Source organism: Cetorhinus maximus, chromosome 19 (assembly GCF_964194155.1).
Source record: "Cetorhinus maximus chromosome 19, sCetMax3.hap1.1, whole genome shotgun sequence".
Lineage (NCBI taxonomy): Eukaryota > Metazoa > Chordata > Chondrichthyes > Lamniformes > Cetorhinidae > Cetorhinus > Cetorhinus maximus.
Genome location: NC_135897.1, coordinates 21,752,168 through 21,767,995, shown reverse-complemented (window position 1 = coordinate 21,767,995; position 15,828 = coordinate 21,752,168).

Genomic DNA, 15,828 nt, shown 5'->3' with positions numbered 1-15,828 from the left:
GTATTGATCATAGACTTTACATGTTTTCCTCCTGCTGTACAATAAATCATATGAATGTCTTTCTTTCCAGTGACCCAGACTCTCCAAGCAGTGCTTAACCTTTCAAAATATTCACACAAATCAAATGAATAAGTACAGTTTTACATTTCCTTTTGATGAATCACAGCCACCAAAAATATTTCACTGTGGGGTAGTGGTTAATTGAAAAGAGGGGGGAGAGAGAGAGAGAGAGAGGGAGGGAGAGAGAGACATTATTTGAAATGTCAGAAGTCATCTTTGAACAGAAAGTTTGCTGCACTGTGCTAATTTTGTATGTTGTGGCTCAGTTGGTAGCACTCTCATCTCTAAGTCATGAGGTTCTGGGTTCAAGTCCCACTGCAGAGCTTGAGCAGAAAAACCAAAGCTAACAGTCCAGTGCCATACAGTACTGAACTGTTGGAGGTGGCATCTTTTGAATGAGATGTAAAACTGGGGCCCCAAACAACTACTTGGGTTGATGTAAAAGACCCCATGGCACTACTTTGAAGAAGAGCAGGTGAGCTATCCCCAGTGTCCTAACCCAATATTTACCCCTCAATCAACATCACAAAAGCAGAATATCTAGTCATTATCACATTACTGCTTGTGACATACAGTTTGCTGTGTGCAATTTGATTGCTGTGTTCCCTGAATTACAACAGTGGCTACACTTCAAAAACATTCTTTGTTTGCTGTAAAGTGCTTTGGGCTGTCCAGTGGTCATGAAAAGTACTATGTAATACAAGTTCTTATTTTATTAAAAGTTAACTGCATCTTATTTGTTTAAAGCCATTGAACAATCAATTAATATTTTCAGCCATGATATTTGTAGGAGGATGTGCATGAAGAATTGATGATCCTATGCACATTGATGTAGATCCATATCCTCTTCATAGAGTAAACTATGCTATCCTCAAAATCCTTTGGAATACTGCTGCATAAACCTGGGCTCATTATGCAGTGATTGTAAATCAACAATCTGTTTCTGCCTTGTCCGGGATAGTAGGACCAGAGGACACAGTTTGTGTTTGGCAAGGCAAAACTAATCTGCAGAAACAGTGAGCAAGTGGTTGATCTATGGAAGCAGATAGCGTTATTTCTTTCAAATGCAAACTAAATTTCTTGCAGAAAATAACATTAAGTGGTATTGTAGCGGGGAGTCATCGGGAGAGTAGTACTGTCTGACTGAATCCCAACTTCTGACTTCTGGCTTCTGAGGGGGCATTCCTGGTGCAGGCTTGGATGCTGAACCCCATGGTTTCCATGGTAGCTGTCAGGGGCAGCCCTGCTGGCTGGTGGTGGTAGCAGTGGGGGCAGCGCGGGGTGAATAAACTTTTTCTGTGCCCAAGGTTCCCTTGGGATTGGGGAGCTTGTGTGGGGGCAGGGCTAGTGCTATGGATGGAGCCAGGGCTTTAGATGCAAATGCAGGAGACGGGCCAGTTTGGAATGTTCAGATCAGGGGGTGAGCTCTCAATATGTTCAATTTTTTTGTACCTTTAAAATAACTTTTTATTTAACATGTCTGATTCCATATAGTCACTGAACTGGACCCCCAATTTGTTCAGTGTGCTTTTTCTTGCATTACAACATAAGTGAATAATTTGAGACATGACATGTGGTAGGTGTAACAGGTTTGGGAGGAACAGGTGACTTTGCATCTATGGTTCCCCAAGACCCTCCCTGCTGGGCTTTCCTCACCATATTCTGGTTCTCTTGTAGACTCATTGATAGAGATTGATTGCTACGATTAGTCAACAACGCCATTATCATTGTGCCATGTAACTACCTGGGCAGTAAAAAGCAAAATGGATGGACCATGGTCTTATTTCATCCAGAAATTTCCATATTCTGATGGTGAGTGTTGTCATGTCTCAATAGTATGGGAGCAAGAGGAGAATTGCTCCAGTTATATCTGTATCAGTATTGTACGTATGCTCATGATAATTTCTTCTGAAACAGAAAGGCAAAGTACTTCTTAAATGGTGGGAGGTTAGGAAGTGTTCAGGTCCAAAGGGATCTGGGTGTCCTTGTTCATGAGTAACTAAATGCTAGCATGCAGGTGCAGCAAGCAATTAGGAAGGCAACTGGTATGTTGGCTTTCATCGCAAGGGGATTTGAGTACAAGAGTAAAAATGTCTTGCTACATTGTATAGAGGCTTGGTGAGACCACATCTAAAGTACTGTGTACAGTTTTGGTCTCCTTACTCAAGGGAAGATATATTTGCAATGGAGGGAGTGCAACAGAGGTTTACCAGGTGGTGTTGGAGATTGGTGTTTGAGGAGGCGAGGCCTGTATTCTCTAGAGTTTCAAAGGACGAGAGGTGATCTCAGTGAAACATACAAAATTCGTACATGGCTTGACAGGGTAGGTATGGATAGGATTTTTCTGCTGGCTGGTGAGTCTGGAACCAGGGCACAATTTCAGAATAAGGGGAAGACCATTTAAGACTGAGATGAGGAGAAATTTCTTCACTCAGAGGATGGTGAATCTTTGGAATTCTCTACCCCAGAGGGCAGTGAAAGCTCAATCATTGATAGATTTCTGGACACTAATGACATCAAAGGATATGAGGATAGTAAGGAAAAATGGCACAGAGGTAGATGTTCAGCCATGAACATGAACTGTTCTATGCCAGAGCAGGCTCGACAGGTTGAATGGCCTATTCCTGCTCCTATGTTCTGGTTGATAATTCCAGTAAAAGTGAAATAGGAAATGAGTAAGTTTACAACTTTGCTATAAACGCCAAGCAGGAAAAATCTTTGAATGCATCTGCAACTTTACTACACATTGTGACTGGAGTAATTCCTCCCTTATTTATAATGCATTGTCTGTCATAGCTTTTCACAACACATTATATCCTCAATGAATAGCTCAAAACACAATAAAAGGAACTCCCATAATCTTTGAATGTATGTTACACAAATAATGGAAATGCTCAAGCAATCTCAGGTCTGTGATCTCGCCCCAATGTTCAGATAATGATAATTAATTCCTCAAACTTTGCTGTTTAGAAAATCATTCGAAGTCTGGGTAGATTACTGATTTCCAGTTGCCTCTATGAATATGGTGCTTTGGCACGTGAATTTAGATAAATTGAGATCAATGTGGGCCCAAGTTCAAAGTATAAGCAAACAGTAAGTCAAGTGGGAGGATTTTCAGGTAGCCTCCCAGGCCTAGTATCTGCCCTGGACTGTCAGGTATTCAGGCCAATACCTGTCCTTAGACTGCTAGACAATGGAATAAATGCCTTAATTTAGACAGACAGATAATGGGACAAACAAATGCCAAGGAATAGGATAATCACCAGGTACTTAGACTGCCAGCAACTGAGACAAATACTATTGCTTAAATTGGTGGGGAATGGACACATGCTATTTGCAAGGCCAGTTAATCAGAATAACAACTTATCACTTCATGAGAGAATAGGCAAAGTCTTGCTACATTGTCCAGGAATGAGACTATAATATTTACACAGTGCTAGGGAAATGGATATGTCTTAACCAGCCTGGTAGTGAATCAGATTAATTTTTGTCATCCGATTGTCATTAGACAGAACAAATGCATTGACCAAACTGCCAAGAAATGGAACAACTGTCTGGTACCAAATAGTCATGAATCAAAGTAAGGATGATTTATTTGGTTATGGTAGCCTCGTGGTTATGGTACTGGGATGGCAACCAAGAGTTCTGACTTCAAATAGCAAGTTGTAAATGGAATTCATAAAAAATGGCAGGCTACTAAAATACAGTAACGAAAGGTCATCAATCTAAAACATTAACCTTACATTTCACTTTCCACAGGTGCTATCCCTGCCAGTTGTATGATTCCAGCATATTATGTTTTTGAGTAAAAGCCCAACTGTTTCACAAATATCCTTCAGTGAAGAGATCCGTGGTCCCTACCTGGTCCAACCTAAAGGCAATCCTGTTTCATGCTGTGTGGTTTACTCTTAATGCTCTCAAGACAAGTAGTGGTGAGCAATTAATATTGCCTTGTCAGTGTCACCAACAAGGGGCCAGTTAGCTCAGTTGGCTAGATGGCCAGCGTGTTGTTCAGAACATTGCTAACAATGTGCTTTTAATTTCCATTCTGGCTGAGGTAAACTTGGGACCTGCTTCCTCTCCCTGCCCCCAAGAGTGGAAGCCAGTGGCAAACTACCACTGACAGAAACTGCCAAGAAAACGGCTCAGGATGAAGCATCAACAGATAATGAGCCAAGGACCTGCCTTTTGGCAAAGCACACGTGGAATGGAATAGAATGTCACTCATCTCTCAAGAACAATAGGAATATTTGCATTTATATTGCACCTTATCAGATCTTCAAGATGTGCCAAAATGCTGCAGTCACTGTTATGTTGGGAAATACAGCATCAAATTAATGTCCTTCAAAAAGCAATTGGAATAAATAACCAGCGGTCCTGTATTTGATGATGCTGATCATGGGAAAGAAACAATGAATGAAAGACTTTTGCTTGCATTTATATCGCACCTCAGGACATCCAAAAGTGCTTTACAGGCAATTGAGTACTTTTTGAAGTGTAGTCATTGTCGTAATGTAGGGAAACAGCAGAAAACTTGTGCACAGCAAGCTCCCACAAACAGCAATGAGATAATGGCCAGATAACCTTTTTTTAATAATGTTGTGTGAGGAATAAATATTGGACCAGACAGCAGGGAGAAACCCCTTGTCCTTCTTTGAAATCAGATCTTGTACACTCATCTGAGAGAGTCCTCACTTTAACGTCTCATCCAAAAGACAGCTCTTCCAACAGTGCGGCACTCCCTCACTACTGCTGTAGCACACAAGCCTAGATTTTGTGCTCAAGGGAATCAAACCCATGATCATCTAATGTCAGATTTAAGAGCATTACCACTGAGCTACAACTGACAGCAAAGGCTTGGAGGGACTGCCTACCCTACAACAGTTTCATGGGATCTTTTATGTTTATGTGAATCACCAAGACAGGTAGTTAAAGCCTCTGTTTAATGTTTTATCTGAAATATGATACAGGGCTCCCCTAGTGTCCTTTGTACACAAGTAAGTGGTTAGTGGTTCACGAATGTCCTTCAGAGAAGGAAATCTATCATCCTTGCCTGGTCTGGCCTATATGTGATTCCAGACTCACAACAATGTGGTTGAATGAGGGCAATTAGGGATGGGCAATAAATGCTGGCCTCACCAGCGCTGCCCCCATCCCATAAATGAATTTTTAAAAAGTAATGACATATGTGTTCTGGGGAATTAGATGTCTGTATTTGCCCCTGCGGAAAGAGGCAGGGTCAACTGAAATGGAAGAAAATCAAATTACAGAATTTTACTCCTTATTTTTATGATACTTGGACTGAGGGAAGACTTTGGTTGTTGGAGGTCGATCATCTCAGTCCCAGGACATCACTGCAGGAGTTCCTCAGGGTAGTGTCCTAGGCCCAGCCATCTTAAGCTGCTTCATCAATGACCTTCCTTCCATCATAAGGTCAGAAGTGGGGATTTTCGCTGATGGTTGCACAATTTTCAGCACCATTCATGACTCCTCAGACACTGAAGCAGTCCATGTCCAAATGCAGCAAGACCTGGACGACAGCCAGGCTTGGGCTGACAAATGACAAGAAATATTCACACCATACAAGTGCCAGGCAATGACCATCTCCAACAAGAGAGAATCTAACCATCACCCCTTGACATTCAATGTCATTATCATCACTGAATCCCCAACTATCAACATGCTGGAGATTACCATTGACCAAAATCTGAACTGGACCAGCCATATAAATACTGTAACTACCAAGAGCAGGTCAGAGGCAAGGAATCTTGCAGCGAGTAACTCAAATCATGACTCCCCAAAGCCTGTCCACCTTCTACAAGGCACAGGTCAGGAGTGTAATGGAATACTCCCCACTTGCCTGGATGAGTGTAGCTTCAACAACACTCAAGAAGCTCCACACTATCCAAGACAAAGCAGCCCACTTGATTGGCACCCCATCCACAAACATTCACTCCATTCACCACCAACGTACAGTGGCAGCAGTGTGTACCATCTACAAGATGCTCTGCAGGAACTTACCAAGGGCTCTTTAGACAGCACCTTCCAAACCCACGACTGCTACCATCTAGAAGGACAAGGCCAGCAAACACATGGGCACACCGCCACCTGGAAGTTCCCTTCCAAGCCACACACCATCCTGACTTGGAGATATATTGCTGTTCCTTCTCTGTCGCTGGGTCAAAATCCTGCAACTCCCTCCCTAACAGCACTGTGGGTGTACCTACACCACATGGGCTCCAGCGGTTCAAGAAGGCAGCTCACCACCATCTTTTCAAGGGTAATTAGGGATGGGCAATAAATGCTGGTCTAGCCAGTGAAGCCCACATCCTGTAAATGATCCAATACCCAAAAAGGAATCCTAAAAACCAAAATACCTCTCATGATTTGGACAAGATGTTTGCCCACTCAGTAGCTTAGCAGTTTCCCATCAAGACAGCGTCAGGCTGTCAGATGTGAAGGAGCTTCCTTATCGAACTGACCTTCAGCTGAGAAACATGCAAGCTTCTGAATTCGTGTCTAATCACTGAACAGCATACAGCATATTGAAATGTTAGTGTTTTAAAATCAGTCTGAGCATGCTTTCTGAAACTATTCACATGGAATGTAAATTGAGTCAGCGCAGCTCATCAAACACTCAGCTAAAAGAACAGCTTCACACATGACAGACTAGCAACTTTACAGTTCAACTTACCTTCTTCAACTTCCTAATACTGATCTCAGGAGAAATGAGCATGGTGCCCCTAGTACCTTAATTGGGGGTATAATGTAGGCTCCCAAAGCAACAGCACTCACACAGAATGATATCGTTCTGCTCTTCACGTTGTTAGTAGTATTAATTTGTAACAAATCCAGTTGTCCTAATAACTGACTTTATCTCCAGCAAAGTCCCTACATCTACCAGCAGATTTTTTGCTAGATTCCGAGCCACATTCTGTAAGTCTGGGAAAATGTCTTTATTGTTTTCCAAACAGTAGGCCGCAGATTAGCATAGTAACCATGGCAACAATTCACTGGATCACTGATCAAGCACTTTTGAATTTTAGTTGCAGAACAGCTATAGGCCCTGGGCTTGTCCAAGTATGGTGCGTGAGCCACTGAAGCACAATGTTTATGTTTAGTCCGCAAAGAAAGTGGTCTGTGAATTCAGAAAGGGTGAGAAAGAGAGAGAGAGAGTAGGGATGAATTCTAAAGCAAGACAAACACTGAAGCTGTGGAGGACGAGGGACTGTAAATCTGAACATCAACAGAATTCCTGAGCAAATTCCATCTGCCTCATCCTTCAAAGTTTTGAACAGTGCTCCTGTACATAAAGCAGCTGCGATAGTTCTAGCTGTAAAATAAGCCTATTAAACGGATGCCGTTGGAGACATTGCAGTGAACATTATAAAGCAAAAACTGAAAAAAAAATCATTAACTACTTAATGACTGTGGTGAGAACTTGGTCCTCAATGAATGGTGTGACCCCAGGTCCTCAGCACAACAGCAAGATTTTAAAGGGCTAAATAGTAAAATACTGCAGAATCTGAAACATTAACAGCGCAGCAGATCAAATAAAAGGTGTTGTTATGTGGCTCTTAGCTATGCCTGCCTTTTTGTGGGATATATGTAACATTCTATGTTCCAGTCCACCTCAGGACCCCTGTCTTTTCCAGTACATTGATGACTCTATCAGTGCCATTTCCTGCTTTCATCCTGATCTGGAAAATTTCATCGACTTTTCTTCCAATTTCCACCCTTCACATGATCCATCTCTGAAACTTACCTTCCATTCCTAGACTTCTGTCTCCATTTCTGGGGAGAGGCTATCAACAAATATTCTCTACAAGACCGCTTTGACTAAACTTCCTCACACCTCGCTTCCTGTGAGGACTCTATTCTTCCAGTTTCTCCATCTCCATTGCATTTGTTCCTACAATGCAACATTCCATACTAGCGCTTTTAATAGGTTTTCCTTTTTTGTCAACAGAGGATTCCTTCCCACTGTGGTTGACAGGGCTCTCGACCATGTCCATTCTATTTCACACACTTCTACCCTCACCCCTTCCCCTCCCTTCCAGAATCATGGCAGGGTTCCCTTGTCCTCACCTTCCACCCCACCAACCTGCATATTTGACAGATCATCTTCTGCCATTTCTGCCACCATCAAATACATCTTTCCCTCCCCTCCCCTTTCAGCATACAGAAGGGATTGTTCCCTCCATAACACCCTGGTTCACTCCTCAGTCACTCACAACACCCCCCTCTCCTTCCTCTGAAACTTTTCCATGAAAACATAGGCGATGCAACACCTGCCCTTTTCCCTCCTCCCGTCTCATCGTCCAAGGCTCCAAACATTCCTTCCAAGTGAGTCAGTGATTTATTTGTACTTCCTTCAATTTAGTATACTGTATTCAATTGTTACAATGTGATCACCCAATAGAGAGGAGATCAAACACAGACTGAGGCTCAGATTTTCGTCCCCGAGTTAGGAGTACAGAGTCAGGTGATGTCCCTGCTCGGCAAACCTGATCTTTAAAAATGGCCCTCGACAGGTGGGATTTTTGGTCGGGGTTTGGGGGGGTGGGTTTGGGAGGTGGTGAGCTGAAACAGGATTCTGGGTGGGTAACCCCAGAATGAATCCACAGGCTAATGGACACAGAGGTAGGCTCTGTACCCCAGCACTGGGTTTAAATAAATTTTTTAAAAATTCCTCCATACCTCACCCCTCAACCCCCACACACTCCCAATGCCCAATTCATGCCAACCTATGCACCCAGCCCACCCCCCAATGGGCCCCACACCCCTATACCAACTTAGTGCCAATTCATGCCAACCTATGCCTCTCACCACTCTTTGCCCTTTACCCCCTCCATTCCATACTCACCTGGTATCTTTGGACAGTTCCTTGCCAGGTTTGGCACTTCCTGGATAGCTTTGACAGATTTGACAGCTGGACATCTCCTTAACAGTTCCTGGATAGCTGGATAGTTCCTGAACAGCTGGACATGTCTTTTACAGCTTGACAGTTCCAATAGGTTTGTGCGTAAAAAGTACATAATCATGTTCGCTTTTAACAATCCCAAAGGGTGACTTACCTCTCCCAAAGGGGCACCCCTGGCTATCCACAAGAATGCACCAAGGTCAGACCTCCTTTTCCCTGTCCTAATCTGCACACTCCAGATTCCATACTCCTGTTCTTCCAAAACCGTACTTCAGTGGAGGCAGTTGGTGATTTCAATAGCCAGCTGCCTTTGCAAATTGCTCATGTGTGAACCCAACCCAATTCCAGTCCAACTCCCATGAAGTCAGGAAATGTTGGGTTTGGGTTAGGAGTTGGGGATTTAGAAATTTCAGCCATTTCTGGGATTATTGCCATGACAAAGAGGTTATTTGGGCCTGGGTGACCACTTTGTGGAACACCTCCATTAAGTCTACAAGCATGACTACGAGCTTCCAGTCACCTGTCATTTTAATTCTCCGCCTTACTCCCACTCTGACCTTTTTGTCAATGGCCTGCTGCAATGTTCCAATGAAGCTCAATGCAAGCTCGAGGAACAGCAACACATCTTTCGATTGGGCACCTTACGCCCTTCTAAACTCAACATTGAGTTCAACAATCTTAGATCATAAGCTCTTCCCCCATTTTGTGTTGTGTTTCTTTGCTGCATTTGGCTTTTTTTCTCTTTTGTTTCCTTTACAGACTGAAACCTTTTATCATTTGACCTCATCTACCCAGTCACAAAGCTTCCATTTTGTTGCTCTTCCCATTCTACCCCCTTTCACTTGCTCAAACCCAATTACATTTTAAACTTTCCCCAGTTCTGGTAAAAGGCTACAGACCTAAACTTTGTTTCTTGCTCTGCTGATGCTGCTTCACCTGCTGAGTATTTTCAACATTTTCTGTTCTTATTTCAGACTTCCAGCATCCGCACTGTTTTACTTTTAGTGTTGTTGTAACATAGCCTGTCAGTCAGCTTCTGCGTGTTAACAGACAAGCCGACATTTTTCGTGCAGATCCTTCTTCAGATCTAAAATGTGGGAGATAGATAGGAGGTAGAAGAATGAGAGGTGATCTCATACAAACATACAAAATTCGTACAGAGTTTGACAGGGTAGATACAGGAAGGATATTTCTCTTGGCTGGGGGGTCTAGAACCATGGGATGCAATAAGGGGCAGGCCATGTAGAACTGAGATGAGGAGGAATCTCTTCACTCAAAGGCTGATGAATCTTTGGGATTCTCTGCCCCAGAGGGCTGTGGAGGCTCAGTCGTTGAGTGTGTTCAAGGCTGAGATCGATAGATCTCTACATATTAAAAACGTCAAGGGATATGGGGATAGTGCAGGGAAATGGTGTTGAATTAGAAGATCAGCCATGATCTCATTGAATGGAGGAGTGGGCTTGAAGGGCTGAATGGCCTACTCCTGCTCCTATTTCTTATGTTCTTATAGATGGACTGTTTTTAAAATCAGTAAAAGAGGAGGGTGGAAATATATATGTATAGAAAATAATAGGTCAATACGAAGGAATCATGAATGGAATGATCTAAGAAATTATTTCAGTTAATGAATAGACAAAAGTATTAAAATGCTTAAGAAACAAAGGCCTGAATGTTAACTTCCAAAAATGGGTGGGTTGGTGTTGGGTGATATTTGAAATTTAAAAATCTGAAACTGGAACCCAATTCTCCTCCCACCCGCTCACTTCTGATTTTCATGGAGGCAAGAGGCTGGTTGGTTATGCAAATTTTTTCATGATGAAAGGTCACAGGCCTGATATATTAACTCTGTTTCTCTCTCCACAGATGCTACCTGACCTGCTGAGTATTTCCACTGTTTTCTGTTTTTATTTCAGTTTTCCAGCATCCATGGGATTTTGCTTTAATATTAATATTATAATGAGTCAACCATTTTAACAGTCATTATGTTCTTAACTTGTGTCGGCTGGGTTCCCTGTTAATGGCAGATCTCAGGAAACCCGACAGGTGAAAGAATGGCTGAATCCATGAGGTAAGTGTCTTTACAGGCCCAACAAGCTACACAGGAAAACAGCCTTGCCTCCATAAGCAGACCTCCAGGCTATCATCGGATCCCCCTCCCACCATTGGACTCTCACACCCTATGATCAGAACCTCTCCCACCCAATAACCATTAGAACTCCTCCCATGACTAGGACCTCATTCCCACAATCAGGAAACTACCCCTCCCCTGATCCCACGGTACCTGTTGGTTTCCCAACTCAAAACAAACCACCTGCATGGAGCCCACCTCTCTGCTCAAATCCAGGCCAGAAGGTGTGTAACTATCTAAGGAAGTGGAAGGCCCTGTGAAATTAATTGGATGAAAAACCTGTGAGCTAGGCATAATGTTAAAACATATTTGAAAATGAAAATATGGGCAGAGTTTCCAATGTGAGCAAAATTGCAAATCTGGGCCCAAATTGCACTCAATCCTATTAGTTTCCTAAATCAAATTCTTTGCTCAAGTTTCTACATAAAACTCATTTGCATTTCACTCACGTAAAATCTGCCATGAATCAATGCAATTTGAAAGTGTTTTACAATGTAATTTGAATTATAAAATATTCTATTTAAGAATGGCAACCTGCAGCAGTTGTATTAATACTACGGAAAATGGATTTACCACAAAAATAAGCAATTTTAATCAGTGTCTAATCCACCACCACTGAGAAACTCCGTGTATAAATAACAGAAAATAACTTTAAAATCTAAATAGAGTCATTTACTTATCTATTAGAGTCCTTGCTCTAATAGAGTCAAACAAAAGCTTAACTTTAAGACCCTCATGAATGTCTGCAAATGGGCCCAATTCGCAGAAACTTGCCATGGGGATTAATTCAGTCCAGGGGCGTGGTCAGGGCCAGCATCCAGCAGGATGTTTTTATTTAAACCAACGCCATCCCAGAAACTCAGTCTGGGCTGAATGTAATTTATGTCTGAAATTCCGTAATCTTTTGTGCTGATTTGGCCAATGTCAGGCTAATTGTATTGGAATTGCCAATTCACAAACTATCAGAAGTGCCACACCATAGTCTAAAGTCACTGAAGGCAGTGTTCAGGTCAGACAGATGGAGGAGGCCAAGGAGAAGGATGAGATTCTTGTTCAGAAGGTTGCATTGTGCTTTATTGTAGCAGCATATTAAGTCCTAGATGAAGAGGTCAGAGTGGAAAGGGGAAGGAGGAGTTAACATGAGGAGACACAGATAACTCAGGATCACACTTGTGAACAGAACCAAGTTATGTTAAAGTTTATAAAACAAGTTCATCCATGGAGTGCGAGTTTCCTTCCATCTAATGATTAAAATCACAAATTTCAAATATCCCAAGACGAAATGTATAGCTTCAGTGTTATTACCAAGCGTATATTGCTTTCATTTGCTGTCAATAACATTTTCTGCTGTTTACTTTATGGTTTGGATCTCAACCACAGCCCCCACTGTCTATTCAATTTGATGGGATGAAGATTACAAGAGAAGCAAACAAAACCTTTCTGAAACGCAGGTGCATTGATATGAATACTTTAAAAGGCCATCCACAAACAGCTTTCAAACTGTTCATTAACTGACAATTTACTGACAAGGTAACATTGAGATCCTCGACAACAAGGCCACTTATGTTTACATCTTGGCAGCGAGTCCGGACCACCTTTGGGGATCCTAGTTAGAAATGTCTCTGTTAAACAATTCAATATTTAATTGTATGGACAGAATGTTACCCTTGGCAGGGGGGGGCGGGAAGCCAACTGCAGCGCTCTGCCAATTAAGGCCCGCCCAGCGTGAGGCGTAACCTGTGAATGAGCGCAAAGGGGCAGGCGGGGGGCCTAATGTCCGGCAGGTCCAATGGCAACGCGGCAGCCAATTCAGATGCAGCCTTGGCAGCCCCTGGAAGGCTGCCACCGAAGGATGCTGAACTCCTGTGAATGGAGACCATAGCGGGTGGACACGGCAGGCGTGAGGACAGGCCGACGGAGCAGTCGGCCCCGCATTTTTCGGATGAGTGACTCGCTGCCCTCCTGGAGGAGGAGGCCCCCCCCAACCCTGCCAAAAAGGCCTGGGAACAGGTGGCATCCAGGGTCAGCAGCCACGATGTGGTGAGGCGCACACGGGTGCAGTGCCAGAAGCGCTTTCACGATCTCCTGCGATCGGGAAGAGTGAGTACCGTGTTGGCATGGGTCACTTTGCAGAACAGTTAAGAGCTGCCCATCCTCCCGTGGGCCTCACAGGTGTTACAGTGTAAGTGGCAAATGTCAATGAGGCATCAACTGGCCAAGGGGGTGAGCCCTGGCTGCTTGGAATGAGTGCCTTGCGGCTCCAGGGTCACGAATCGGCTGAGCCCTGCGAGGTGTTCCTCAGGTGGGGTTGGCCAGGCTGCAATGGCACTGCAGGTAGAGAGGAGACTAATCAAAGCTCCTCTATCCCTTCAGGAGAAAACATCCCATAACAATGTAGAGAGGTTGCAGACTGGCAGGGGACCCCCACACCTCCTAATCCTCAGTCGATACAAGCAGGAGGCCTTGGAGCTAGAAAAGCGCCATGCGTCTCGGTCAAGTGGCCGCGGTGAGGTTAGGGTGCCAGAGGGAGGTAAGATTGAGGTGAGAATATGGGTTTTTGCAACCATCCCAGTGTAGTCTCTATATTGATGTGAGCCTTGAACATGGAAGCCCCCATTGATAATGGAAAGATGAGGGGACCATGATGCAGATCTCTGTCTCATCAGGGTGCCAGGCATGCACAGTGACAGTCTAATGAGTTAAACTAATGACATGTCCTTCTTCTCCCTTTTAGGCTCACCAGCAGCCCTTCATTCTGAGGACCCTGATCCCTGAGGACCAGCATGCAAGCACACACCAGCGTCGCACTCTCTCTATCAAGCAGGCACCAGCGCAGATACCAGCACCTCGGTGGGCATTAGATCGCCGTCTAGTATCTCGGTGCACAGTGGTGAGGGCACTTCACACTCGCTTGAGGTGCAGGCGGAGGCAGAGAGTGCCCAGGGCGCCGGCAGTCACAGGATGGGACCAGGAACATGCTCAGTCAGTGGCTGATGATGGGCCTCTGGAGTCTTCCCTGAGGCAGCAGATGCTGGAAGCCCAGCAGGGTGTGCGGGAGGATCTGGCAGAGATACATAAGGGAATGCATTCCATGGTCCCTGTTGTGGAGGAGTCCCTGTGGAGCATGAGCAATGCAATGACCCTCAAGGCCGAGCGCAAAGCCCCCTCCAGAGAGACTGTCATGGAGAGGCTCTTCCAGGGACTCAATCAAGGGTTCCTGGGAATGCACTCGGACCTGCAAGCCCACACACCAGCAATGACCTCAGCTGGTCAGTGGCAGTGTGGGAGATGGTTTGGGCACCCAGTATCCTGTCCATCAATGGTTAGCAGGGAGGTCCAAAGCCTGTCATCTCTGCGGGCTCCTCTTAGGGTGTTCCGGATGATGGCAGCAACTCCTCCACCCCTCCGCCAGTGACCATGGCATCTGATGAGGCTGCGGCGACTGCGGAGATGCCAGCCTTGCCACTGGCTGCTCCCTCCCAGGCGGGGCCAGCACAGGCTCCACGGGCCAGAGGACACCCGCCAAGGTCATCAAGGCCAACAAGACAGCAGAGTCAGCAGGCTGTCTCCAACGCCGGTGCCAGCGAGGGGGGAGCACCTAGACATAGCACCCACAAGCGAAAACTTAAAGCACCTTAAGCACAACACAGCCTGATCACAGGTGATATTTGGTGCCCCCATTTTTCTTTCCTTTTTTTAATGGTGTGATGGAAAACACCGGTCAATGTTACTTTCTGCAATGTTTGTCAATCAGCAGTAAATGAGATTTTTTTTTGCATTGGCCTCTGAATGCTTCATTTGTTCTGTAGGTGCAAGGTAGGCCATGATGTTATGATGGATGTGTGTCTCCTGAAACTTTATTGCAAAGGCACATAGTGTTTGTTGTTGAACAAGGAACTGGTCCTGTCAGGGTTCAAGTATAGAGTCTGCAGCCCTGGCATGTGGTGGTGGTGGTTCTTATTTGGTAGTCTAGCTGAAGGAGCGTTGGATCAAAGCGTCCCAGATGTCCCTGCCTCCCTGGAGGTTACCCAGGTCAGCATCTATCCCCTCAGTGTTCTCCTCACTGTGCTCGTCCTTGGACTCACTACTGGACTCATCGCCTATTGCCTGTGCAGCTGTGTCAAGATCTTCTTCCTCCACTGCGTCCCCCTTTCCAGTGCCAGATTGTGGAGAGCACAGCATGCAACCACTATCAGTGACACATGATCTGGGAGGTATTACAGTGCACCCCCTGAATGATCCAGGCATTGGAAGCGCATCTTGAGAAGACTAATAGTTCTCTCTACTACCGCCCTTGTGGAGGCATGGCTCCTGTTGTACCTGCTGCTCAGCCTTTGTTCTTGGGTGGCAGAGAGGCAGCACGAGCCACCTTTTGAGCAGATAGTCCTTGTCACACACCAGCCATCCATCCAGCTGGGCTGGAGCACTGAAGAGCCTCAGCACCTGGGAGTGTCTGAGGATGTAGGCGTCATGGGAGCTGCCTGGGTACCTTGCACAGACTTGTAGAATCAGCATCCTGTGATCACACACTATCTGCACGTTCATGGAGTGGAAGCCCTTCCTGTTGACGAAGGCACCGGGCTCACCCACTGGCGCCTTGATGGCCACGTGTGTGCAGCTGATTGCACCCTGAACACGGGGGAACCCAGCAATGACTGTGAAGCCTCTGGCTCGCTCTGCCTGGCTGGGCTCGGTCCGTATGGTAATTAATGAAAGT